At 40.5% G+C, this 13,230-nt stretch overlaps 1 long non-coding RNA gene across 1 annotated transcript; it reads left to right on the forward strand.

Annotated features, from left to right (window-relative positions):
• Window positions 1-7,534: 7,534 nt before the first annotated feature.
• On the forward strand, window positions 7,535-8,269 carry LOC131692271 (uncharacterized). The gene is made up of 3 exons (XR_009305947.1): window positions 7,535-7,577; window positions 7,765-7,935; window positions 8,058-8,269. It is a non-coding gene; the product is annotated as an uncharacterized LOC131692271 (long non-coding RNA).
• Window positions 8,270-13,230: the final 4,961 nt, after the last annotated feature.

Consider the following 13,230-nt stretch of genomic DNA (forward strand, 5'->3'; position numbering starts at 1 on the left):
TTCAGTTCAGCAATTCGAGAGATCGTGCTCACCGCAAGCCATGAAAAATAGACTACGTTATGAAGCGATGGTCACTATTTATTAAAAAATCACGGTTAAATAAAAAATAAAACTATTAAAAAATTTCAAATAGTTTATAATTTTCACAAACTTATTAGGTAAAATGGTTTAATAAGCTTTCGTTATATTGTGTAGGAAAAAAGCTGAAAATTTCAGTATTTTCTCTATCTGCAACATATAAACCCTTAAGTATACCAATTAATTGGTATACGAATTGGAATAGGTTCGCCAAATTTTGGAAGAAGTCTATAAAATAACCCCTTGAAAGCTACCTAAAAATTGTTGTAGTTCGATGCAATAAAAAAAACCCCCAAAAATGAAATGTACCTATTAATGTGAAACACAGCGAATAATACATACAATAAAGACCCATTTTTATCAGTCTCATGGTGTATTTTAGGTTGACTAAATCGGGCAATTTTTTTTTCTTTTTAATAAACTGAAGCTGTTAAAATATTCTTCTCGTCCCTTGATGTAGTCTGATAACTATTTCTGATTATGATGAGCTTTTTATTTTCGCATATTTCGCATATATTCATGATAAGGAAAACATGCGCAAGAAAGGATTTACTCCAATTCAGTCTTGTTCGTCTGCTAGAGCCCATCAAACATATGTTCATATTTGGCTGATAAAATCAGGGTTTCAATGTATTATAATAGATATTCAGCATTCGAAGAAGTTTCTTGTGAACGAGTGTAGAACGACTATGTTTCTACTTGCTTGCCAGAAATTCGGTTTGGTGAAAATCGATCATACTGTCCAAACGGCATAATTCCGAAATTGTAATTTTTGAAGTTTTAAAATTATGCAGAATTAATTTTTCAGAAAATATTAACAGAATTCGTGTTGTCTTTAGCGAATTTGTTGAGACTTTATTATAATCATGAATATTAACCTGAGAAAATTCACCATAAATACTTCTTGGACGATATACCGTCAAAATTATTTTATCAAATGATGCGCTGTTTAACGTTTGTAAAACTCATTGAAGATACTAAACCCCCGAAATTGGCGGTTTCAAAATGATGCTATCTTAACCTTAAATTACTATGCTATATTTCACCCTAAGGAGGAAAATTTGGTAAAACCAAAATTTCTCACTAGGGTGAAAATTTGTTGGTAAAAACCAGTCTTTGTACAGGAGGGCACAAATCCTTATTTCATACTATATTGCGTTTCGGCTTCGCCTCATCAGAAACCGACACTAACACATTGTCGGAATAGATTAGCGCCGGCTTGACGCAAATCCCTTAAAACTAAAACACACTATGTGTTTCAATCAAACGACTGATCAAACGTGATGTCCCGTTCGAGCAGAAGTTCTCTTTATGCCGATGAGACACAAGTGAAGCCGAAACTTGTCTTGGCTTAGCAGGCCTATGCGAAAGCACTATGCTATATTTCACCCTAAGGAGGAAAATTTGGTAAAACCAAAATTTCTCACTAGGGTGAAAATTTGTTGGTAAAAACCAGTCTTTGTACAGGAGGGCACAAATCCTTATTTCATACTATATTGCGTTTCGGCTTCGCCTCATCAGAAACCGACACTAACACATTGTCGGAATAGATTAGCGCCGGCTTGACGCAAATCCCTTAAAACTAAAACACACTATGTGTTTCAATCAAACGACTGATCAAACGTGATGTCCCGTTCGAGCAGAAGTTCTCTTTATGCCGATGAGACACAAGTGAAACCGAAACTTGTCTTGGCTTAGCAGGCCTATGCGAAAGCACTATGCTATATTTCACCCTAAGGAGGAAAATTTGGTAAAACCAAAATTTCTCACTAGGGTGAAAATTTGTTGGTAAAAACCAGTCTTTGTACAGGAGGGCACAAATCCTTATTTCATACTATATTGCGTTTCGGCTTCGCCTCATCAGAAACCGACACTAACACATTGTCGGAATAGATTAGCGCCGGCTTGACGCAAATCCCTTAAAACTAAAACACACTATGTGTTTCAATCAAACGACTAATCAAACGTGATGTCCCGTTCGAGCAGAAGTTCTCTTTATGCCGATGAGACACAAGTGAAGCCGAAACTTGTCTTGGCTTAGCAGGCCTATGCGAAAGCACTATGCTATATTTCACCCTAAGGAGGAAAATTTGGTAAAACCAAAATTTCTCACTAGGGTGAAAATTTGTTGGTAAAAACCAGTCTTTGTACAGGAGGGCACAAATCCTTATTTCATACTATATTGCGTTTCGGCTTCGCCTCATCAGAAACCGACACTAACACATTGTCGGAATAGATTAGCGCCGGCTTGACACAAATCCCTTAGTGTGTTTTAGTTTTAAGGGATTTGCGTCAAGCCAGCGCTAATCTATTCCGACAATGTGTTAGTGTCGGTTTCTGATGAGGCGAAGCCGAAACGCAATATAGTATGAAATAAGGATTTGTGCCCTCCTGTACAAAGACTGGTTTTTACCAACAAATTTTCACCCTAGTGAGAAATTTTGTTTTTACCAAATTTTCCTCCTTAGGGTGAAATATAGCATAGTGCTTTCGCATAGGCCTGCTAAGCCAAGACAAGTTTCGGCTTCACTTGTGTCTCATCGGCATAAAGAGAACTTCTGCTCGAACGGGACATCACGTTTGATCAGTCGTTTGATTGAAACACATAGTGTGTTTTAGTTTTAAGGGATTTGCGTCAAGCCGGCGCTAATCTATTCCGACAATGTGTTAGTGTCGGTTTCTGATGAGGCGAAGCCGAAACGCAATATAGTATGACTTAAATTACTGTTTTTAAACATTTGACCTATACATATAATTGGTCATACAACAAAAATCAAATGCTCATCAAAATCGATCAGAACCTGCTAGAGTCGAATGGAAATCGTCATTTTTCATAAATTTCTCTCTACATTCGGAAAGTGTTATCCTCGTTATTAATCATATTACGTTTTCGTCTCAACTCGACGCATTCCAAAAAAAAACCTGTTTTAGGTGGGTGCAATTGTGCTTTTCTCATTTGTCCAGACTACGATTCCATGGCTGGTTATGTTCAATACAATGGTGGAAATGAATATTACATGTTCAGTACGATTTGCACATACATACAACGGATCGATAGTCACGATCTTGAGATACTATGTGATACTTGTATGGTGTTAAACCCCAAAACCTTAGTGCGGGCACGGTCGAAATGGTGGCTCCAGTGACACCATACAACCACCCCCCCCCCCCGCCAGATCCAATATTTTTTGGGTCTGGTGGGGGGGGGGGGGGGGGTGCTTGTATGGTGTTAAACCCCAAAACCTTAGTGCGGGCACGGTCGAAATGGTGGCTCCAGTGACGAATGAAGAACTACTCGCAGTGGCTAAATCCCTAGCAATGAACAAAGCTCCAGGGCCGGATGGAGTTCCAAACAACGCTCTCAAGGCAGCGATCATAGCGAACCCGAACATGTTCAGGCTAGCTATGCAGAGATGCCTTGACGAGTGCCGTTTCCCCGATAGATGGAAAAGGCAGAAACTGGTGCTGTTGCCGAAGCCCGGGAAGCCGCCAGGCGACCCATCGTCGTACAGACCAATCTGTCTGATAGACACGACTGGCAAACTGCTTGAGAGGATCATCCTCAACAGGCTAACCCCGTACGCGGAAGGTACGGACGGTCTGTCAAGCAACCAGTTTGGCTTTCGGAAGGGTAAGTCCACAGAGAACGCTCTCAACTCAGTGATAAATACTGCCGAGATAGCGATCCAACGAAAAAGGCGAGGTATTCGATACTGTGCGTTAGTGACACTTGACGTGAAGAACGCATTCAACAGCGCAAGCTGGGATGCCATCGCGCTCTCGTTACACCGGCTTAGCCTACCGGTGGGTCTGTACCGGATCCTGGAAAGTTACTTCCAAAACCGCGTACTGCTATACGAGACCGATGACGGTCAGAAAAGGGTTCCGATTACCGCCGGAGTCCCGCAGGGCTCGATCCTAGGCCCGGTGCTATGGAACCTCATGTATGACGGGGTTCTGAGACTGAAGTTCCCTCCTGGGGTCAAGATCGTCGGCTTTGCCGACGACGTAACCTTGGAGGTCTACGGGGAGTCAATTCCTGAGGTAGAACTAACCGCAGAACACGCGATTAGCACGGTGGAGGAATGGATGAGCGCGAGAGGCCTGGAGCTCGCTCATCATAAGACGGAGGTAGTCATCGTCAACAACCGCAAGTCGGCACAACATGCAGTTATCCATGTGGGAGAAGTCGCGATCACTTCACAGCGAAGTCTGAAGTCTCTCGGAGTCATTATAGACGACAAGCTGACCTTCGGCAGCCATGTCGACTATACGTGCAAGAGAGCGTCGACTGCTGTTGCGGCACTATCAAGAATGATGTCCAACAGCTCAAAGGTGTGCGCCAGTAGACGTAGGTTACTGGCAGGCGTTGCCGTATCTATCCTCAGGTACGGCGGCCCGTCATCGTCAAGAGCACTGAGGGTAACCAGTTACCTACAGAAACTGGAGAGCACCTACCGCGTGATGTGCCTCAGAGTGATATCTGCCTACCGCACGGTATCACACGATGCATCCTGCGTGATAGCGAGCATGATGGCAGTCGGGCTGGTCATTCGGGAAGATGAGGAGTGCTTTGAGCTACGTGGAAATAGGGGAGCCCGCGAGCGCACCAGGGTGACCTCGGTCGCCAGATGGCAGCGTGAGTGGGACAACTCCTCGAAAGGTAGGTGGACCCACCGGCTGATACCTAGCATATCGAGCTGGGTGGGAAGACCCCATGGGGAAGTTCACTTCCACCTGACACAATTCCTGTCAGGCCATGGCTGTTTCCGTCAGTACCTCCACAGGTTCGGACACGCGGAGGTCCCAGTCTGCCCGGACTGCCCAGGTGTAGACGAAACTGCCGAACACATACTGTTCGTATGTCATCGGTTCGACGTCGAAAGAAGAGCAATGCTTGACGTCTGTGGCTGGGACACAACCCCGGATACCCTTATTCAGCGGATGTGTCAAACGGTGGAGAAGTGGAACGCAGTCTCGGCTGCTACCATCCAGATTGCCAGTAGGCTACAGGTAATCTGGCGAACCGAGCAACAGACGGCGGGCACGGCTAACTAGTGATTGGTTAGCTGGAGCAAAAAAGGCCAAGCGCAAAATAAGAGAGTGAATGGTCTGTTCATGCCGAGGTAGGTTGGCGCAGCGAATGGCAACCGCGTAAGGGGTAAACCCAGCCACCCCGAAGCAAGACAGAAGAGTGAGTGTATAGGCGTATAAGTGGACTGCCTCATGCCAAGACGGGAGGGTCGTAGCGTAGTATGTTGGAACTAAGCTATCGATGCCTCATGGCGTGGCAGAGGAGTGAAAGGGTGAGCATCCAAGTCAGTCTCACACTGCATGTTAAGGGTGAGCATAAAAGTCAGCCTCACAGGTTGGTAGAGGCTAGCACAAAAGTCAGCCTAGCAAGGAATGAAAAAGGTGAGCACAAAAGTCAGCCTCGCATGGTATGTCAGAAGTGGGGCCTAAGAAAAATGTCCCACATGGGATGCCAGAGGGAGTGACAAAGGTACAATAGAGTGGCATGATTGAGAGTGAATCAGGTGATAGGGTGAGCACCCAAGTCAGCCTCACATGGATGGGTAGGGCGAGCACAAAAGTAAGCCTAGCAAGGAATGAGTAAGGTGAGCACACAAGTCAGCCTCGCATGGAACGTAAAAGGTGAGCACAAAAGTCAGCCTCATGTGGGAGTGTTTGAGAGTGAATCAAAGTTTGATTGAGAGAGCACCCAAGTAAGCCTCATACAGGATGTATGATCGCGCGAGTGAGAGTGAATGAGTACATTCAGTACAGCCATCCCCCCAGAAGTAATACCGAGAGGTAGTTCCTGGGAGGAATGATGGCGGAGCCCAATGGAGTTTAGTCGGTATTAATGGCTGGTCACCATTCGAGTCCGACACGCCCCCAGTGCACCCAGTGTGGTAGATTGGACCCTACCGTTAGCACGTGTACTGGGCTAGGACATAAAGGTCTTCTCCATTGTAAAAAAAAAACCCAAAACCTTCTCTTGGCTACGCCGTTGCTTGGAGTTATTTATTTCGCTTTTCATTTTCCGATATGTTTCAGATCGATCCGATGGTTATAAGTTAGAAAAAATGCAGTCAGAAGGTTCGCACAAATGAACATTTTTGCACTGATAAGTTATCAAGTTCCTTCCAGACAACTTGGAAGTGTTCGGTTATTATTTCTAGCGGTTGTAGATAGACAAATGAAATACAAAATTCGATTTATCGAAATAATGTTTGGTTTATTTCAATGGATTATTACTATATTGAACAATAAATAGGCGACAAAGAGTAATCCACAAACATCAAGCCATAACTTTTAAAGCATTCAAAATAGATAATTGAAGTCTTCAGTAAAGTTATTCGCAAAAGTAAGAGCTACAAATTTGCTGAAGGCATCATTTCGATATAATCACTTCCAAGAAAATTTGTGAAAATATCTCACTCATAGGGGGATTAATCAGCAAAAGCACAATACCAAAAGAAAGGTCATATTGCCTCCATTAAATTCTCCGAAGATACTATTGACCTAAAATAAGCCGTTTTGGCGTTAATAATAGATTACATGTTTTTGGTCATATTTCTGGCAATGGGAAATGATAAAAATCTTTCGTCCGCATTTAATGTTAAATATCTCTTTTGATAATAGTCCGATTTCAACAATCTATAGCTTGTTCGAAAGGTATTCGTTAAACCTGTCTAAAACATATAATTTGGTAATCTATATTGTCAATTTCGGCAGATAATTCAAAAAAACTGCAAAAAACGCCATTTTTACGCATTCAAACATTCATATCTTGGAAACTAAACATCAGAATCAAAAACAAATTAATAGCGTTCATACTGTTTTTTAGTTCTTTCATTTAAAATTGGTTTGGATAAGATCGGTTCAGCCATTGCTGAGAAACACGAATGAGAATTTGTCCGTTACATACACACACACACACAGACATTGTCCCAAATCGTCGAGCTGAGTCGACTGGTATATAAGACTCGGCCCTCCGGGCCTCGGAAAAAATCCTGAAAGTTTGAGCGAATTCTATACATTTCTTTTATAAGAAATGTAAAAATAGTAGTATATCATATTGTGGTAGTGATTTGTTTTTCCTGCTATATTTCGCGGTCCAAAGCTGTGCTAAAATTGAAAGGATTTTTCGCATGCCAACCGTCGCAGCATCTTTATAAGTGTTAGTGAATGAGAAAAAAAATGTGCTAGGATTAGAAAAGCAGTTTTTGCGAAGAATCTTTGGAATAGAAAGGAATTTATTTGGTAATTAGAAACATCCAATATTCAGAAATAGAGTGATTTAGTTTTTGTAATCCAACTGTGAGTGCAGTGCGAGCAATCAGTCATAATGTATCAAAGGTAAGATTCACTAACACTACTAAATAAAATGCCATGTTGTAAGAAACTCTGTCCAACCTTAAGCAACACCGTAAATGTGATAAGAATTAGAATCCAACGTCAATGAGTAACAAACCGTCGGCCACTCCCCAGCGGTAAGTTTTCATATGGTGTTTTCGCCAGAACCCGAAACTGAGTCAGATTCTAACCCCAACCGCTGTCAGTTCATACATTTTCACAGCAGTTGGGGTTAGAAACTGAGTCAGTTTCGCTTCAAGCAAAAACGACAATAGTGAACTTGATAAGACGACGTTACATGCTTCCTTTATTTTATGCATCCAGGTAGACGGTAATATCTTCGAAAAATTACATACGGTCGCGACTGAGGATGAAGGATAACCGTTGCCACATATGGTGGTTGGATTTGGAATAAAGACGATATATAGTTAGAGCCGGAATATCTCGAAAGAACTGTCTTGTTTTGTTTGTAGCCCTTGATCTATGTGCGATGAGGTAAGTGTGTGTAAATAAAGCTATACCTGGAACTATTCTATGTTGGTTGAAAATAAAACTTTTCTGGTAATGTACACAAACAATATGGACTACTTTCTGCTCTTCATTTAATTTCTTTGCAGGCGGCGGTAATTACAAGTGACCGGCAAGTGGGACGAAAAAAAATTATAAAATAATCCATCTTCAGTTGGTGTCTGGTCATTCTGCTTAGCCTATAGTTATGGTTAATCAATACTGAGCAGAAGGGATTGGTACTATCCGGATGTGTACGTTATGCTCACCGAGCTTCTGAGGTTTTAGCTGCATCGAATACGAAAGAGCATATTTTGGCATAATCGTCCCGGCCCAGAAAGGTCATCTAATATTAATTAGTTAATAGGATGGTCATTCGAAAATTACTTCAATGTATATATCGAGTTTAAACATACTGTTTCATCACGTAGAAATTATAGAATAAAATCTCAATGTTATAAAACAAATACATAACCAACTAATCAAAAGCGGATATATATCAGAATTGTTCGCCTTGCAGATGCGATTTCAATGCTATCCAGGTAATGTTTCGTGTAATATTTTAGCACCATTCAACTTTTACTCATGTTTGGTAGCCGTCTCTTTCTGTTGAGGTACCAATTTCCTACTCCTTATTTTATCTTGTGGTGTTACCCCTACTTTGTCCGCAGCCTCTGCTGTAATATGAGATCGACTTTGCGCGCGTGCTTCGCGCTGACCGCCATTCCTAAAGCGGTGGTAATCGAACAAACAAGTTACCCATGAATAAACATATTACTTTTAGCTTACTTTAACCTCGTATTGTTTATTCCGGTTGAATGTTCCGTTTTCCCATAAGGTTATGGGCCCAGTGAATCGCGGATTGTGAATATCGAGAAAATGGAGAAGGAAGAATTTGTGCGCGTTCCGTTGTTCGATGGTTCCAATTATCCAGCGTGGAAGTACCGTATGCTGGTTGTGCTGGAGGAGCACGAGATGACCGAGTGCATTAGTCGGGAAATTGCGGAAATGGATGAGTTAAAAATCGAAGCGGAAGATGCTGCTGCTGTTCAGGCGGGAAAGAAGAAGCAGGTCGAAGCACGGAAGAAGAAGGATCGTCGCTGCAAATCTTTATTAATTTCTCGAATCCATGACAATCAGCTGGAATACGTTCAGGATCAGCCGACGCCAAAAGCTATTTGGTCGGCGCTACAGAGAGTGTTTGAACGGAAAAGCATAGCCAGCCGTTTGCATTTGAAGAGAAAGATGCTGACACTTCGTTACGAAAGAGGAAATCTGCAGGAGCACTTTCTTGTTTTTGACAAAATTCGAAGTTTTGGTTGCCATAAAGAGGGGCACAAACTGTCAGAGTGCCCGGACAAGAAAAGCAAGGAATCGAAGAAGAATAGTGCCCATTACGGAGAAGAAGAAAATGGTGTGTGTTTTGCGGGTGAACAAAAATTCAAGGACCGTGAGGTTGGCTGGATAGTCGATTCGGGTTCGTCGGAGCACTTGACAAACGACAAAAGTTTGTTCGAGCAACTAGTGCCAATGAAGAATCCGATGCAGATTGCAGTTGCCAAAGAAGGAGAGTGTATCGTCGCAAAGCAACACGGTGAGGTAAAACTGTACTCTCAAGTAAACGGTAAGTCGATTCCGATAACTATAAAAAATGTGCTGTATATTCCCGAAGCGAAAGTAAATCTCTTATCAGTGAGAAAGATGGAGATGGCAGGCTTAAAAGTGATGTTTGCTGACGGTGGAGTATGCATTAAACGTAAATCGGTGGCAGTCGCGGTGGGCAACCGTCGCGGTAAGCTGTACGAATTAGATTTGTACCGTAAAAATGTGCCTGAAGATTCGTCGTACTATTCTTGTGGTCGGATACCGAAAGGACTTGAGATTTGGTATCGGCGGCATGGCCATTTGAGCGAAAAGAACTTGAAATTACTGTTGCGTAACGAAATGGTTACCGGTATGCAGTGATGTCCCTATCCTCTGTGCAGTAAAGAGAAATTGAAATTGCTCCCCACACTCTGCCAAGCGAAACGAGAGCGCTTCGCTTTCGTTCATATACACCACCGTATTTGATATGTGTGAGCGCACGCTGATAACAGAGGTAAATTTTCATACACCCAACACTGGAACGATCTAGAGTGTGGAGAAGAGCTCTTGAAATTCTCTGTGGCGCGCTCAGAAAATTTCACCACCGCGCGCGCCCCAGTGTCGCTGCGGTGTATTCACTGACGTGTGGTCTGGTTTATTTTCGTCTGGCAAGCGGCAGAGCGATTGATTTGATTTGCACTGGTGGCTTATTTCAAGTTTATATGATTTTCTACTGAATATTTGATTCAATTTGCTTGGTAAAGCTAACGAGTTTGTGGAGTGTTGTTACACTACCCTGGGAAACTTGAAGTATTTTACTTATTTTGATTGCGAATTTGGCGACGCCAACAAGTAAAGTGATCCATTACAAGTAATGTCCTGGTATTACACGCGTTTTCGATTATTATCATACGTGATAATTGAAGGGTTAGTGCGACAATCCCATTGAAACTAAGAATCTTGCTTGGTCGAGGATTGAACCTATTTTTATTTATGGTTTACTTATAGTGGGTCCAAAAAGTACTTGTTATCTGATTTGACACTTCATTTGCTCTACACATGTTAAACTGGCCTATTTCTAAAAATACAGCTGGATGATTATTTCTTGGGTCTGCTGTATCTGTAATCGCAGGTAAAACATATGATTAGTGCTCATGCTAGTTTTATAATCTTGAAGAAAAGTGCAGATCATTTTAAGCCCACTACTTATAAGCTCAAGCTTAACTAAAGAATCATGTATATGTTCGGAGTAAATTAAATTCCGACCACAATAAAATAATTGTTTCTAACGCATACGTTTTTAACGTCCATATAAAACCAGATAAATTTCACGAGGATTCACATTGTTATTAAAAATAATGACGCGCCAGTTTAGAAGCGCTTCTATTTGTCCGGTACAGTGCTCGGGGTTACAGTACTGTAGATTTTTCAAAATATTATGTGCTTTTAATGTGCTTTAGGATTTTGAAAATGATATTCCAAAAAATGAATCGAGAAAACAATAAATAAATATTCAAATTTTCCGCCACGTCTCTTATGCATATCTCGAACAAATGATTTATGATCAGCCCAAAATTTTTCCAGTATGTTCAAGATTACTTTCACCAGCGACGTACTTAGGATTTAATTTTTTCATTGCATAATTTTTAATAAGCAATTTTTAACACATTTTCAGCGTTTTTCGACTAAAAAGTGTGCCATTTCGCGAAATCAAGTCATAGAAAAAATCTTACGTGCGTCGCTTGCTGTCGTTCTAAGGAGTTTAAAAAGCTTTGGTTTTTGGCTCTGGATCAAAAGTTACGGGACATAGTACTACTGAAGGCAATAAACAAAAAAATAAACGAAATAGACGCAGATGCATTGATAAAACCCATAGAGATGAATGAACTAGAACTTGCTATAAAATCAGCATCAAAATGAAGTTCTCCGTGGCCCGATGGTATAAGTTATGAATTCTATCTTAAATTCTTCGATTTAATCAATAATGAATTGCTAAATTTATTTAATGGATATTTGATAAGTGGGGAGTACCCACCAGCATTGTTCACTTCTGGCATTATCACGTTAATACCTAAGAAGAGGGACAGGTTTGATTTATTGAACAAACGACCAATCAGTATGTTACATACCGATTAAAAAATCTTCACAAAAATTTTATGGAATCGTCTTCAACCGATTTTATCTAAGATAGTTGGATTTGGACAATCTACTTGTATTTCTGACATTTCGTGCATCAATAATTTGCGACTACTGCGATATGTTATTATCACAGCAAACAAAAACCGAAAGTTCAAAGGAGCAGTACTTAGTTTGGATCTGGAAAAGGCATTCGACAGGGTGCATCATGATTTTTTGTGACGATTTTAAATAAATTTCAATTCCCGCAGTTATTCATCAACTGTATTTATAAACTATACAAAAATGCAACATCAAGAATTCTATACAACGGCTTTTTAACATCTCCGTTTGCAATTTCTTGCTCAGAGTGCCAAGGTTGTCCGTTGAGCATGGCCCTATTTACACTGTACATCGAACCACTCTTAAGAATTATTGATCAAGATATCAGTGGTGTATTAATAGATCAGTAATTATAGCATACCTGGATGATATTAATGTTTTCATCAGAAATAATCATGAATTTAATGTTACACTAGAACTGATTAATTATTACAGTTTATACTCAAAACTCAAACTAAACTTGAAAGAATCTTATTTTCTTAGATTTATCAATTGTGCAGTTGGACCACAATTGATTAAGGAAAGTGACGAAATTAAAATACTAGGTGTTAAATTTCAACAAAATTATGAAGAAATAGTCGAACAAAATTATACCGAAATTATTCAGACTATCCAAACAAATTTAATTTTCCAGCAATACAGAAAACTGAATCTATTTCAAAAGGTATGGATCTTGAATACATTCATCCTTTCAAAATTATGGTACATAGTTCAAATCATTCCACCAGAAAATAAACACATGGCTTCACTAAGGAAAATTTGCGGAAATTGTTTATGGAAGGGATGTTTCTATAAAGTTGACCGTCAAGAATTATACCTCCCAGTGCTAAAAGGTGGCCTAGCTCTGGTTGATATTGAAAACAAATGTAAATCGCTTTTTATCAAAAACCAGCTAATATCCATCGCGCGTTGCTGCGACACTCTGCGAAATAGGAGGAAAACACAATTTGTTCCAAAGCGCCATCTGGCGGGCAGATAATCTCCAACTAATAGCACACAAACACGCCCCATACCAAATACCTACCGTGTGCAAATTTTTACGGAAATCGGTTAAGCCGTTTGGGAGTCTATAAATCATATACATACAAACTTTGACTTTTATATATATAGATAGATAGATAGATAGATAGATAGATATTGTTTTTTCGCGAAAGAATTCCACAGTAGATATAGACTTATTCATGTTGGCACAACAGATTACAGAGCAATACAAATATAACCAGAAATGCGCGTGAATGGTTAAAGATAGTAGAAGAATGTAAGATTAATGATAAATTAGAAACAAGCAAACAAATATACGATCATTTACTTGATAAAAAAATATTACCACCAAAAAGCAAATCGCTAATCCAAATTGACTGTGGGAAACATTATTGGAAAATAACAATAGCAATTTTCTATCGTCACCAGGAAAATCGATTTTTTTCATGATACTCAGAGATATTATTCCACACAAATCTA

The sequence above is a fragment of the Topomyia yanbarensis genome, chromosome 3 (genome assembly GCF_030247195.1).
Source record: "Topomyia yanbarensis strain Yona2022 chromosome 3, ASM3024719v1, whole genome shotgun sequence".
Lineage (NCBI taxonomy): Eukaryota > Metazoa > Arthropoda > Insecta > Diptera > Culicidae > Topomyia > Topomyia yanbarensis.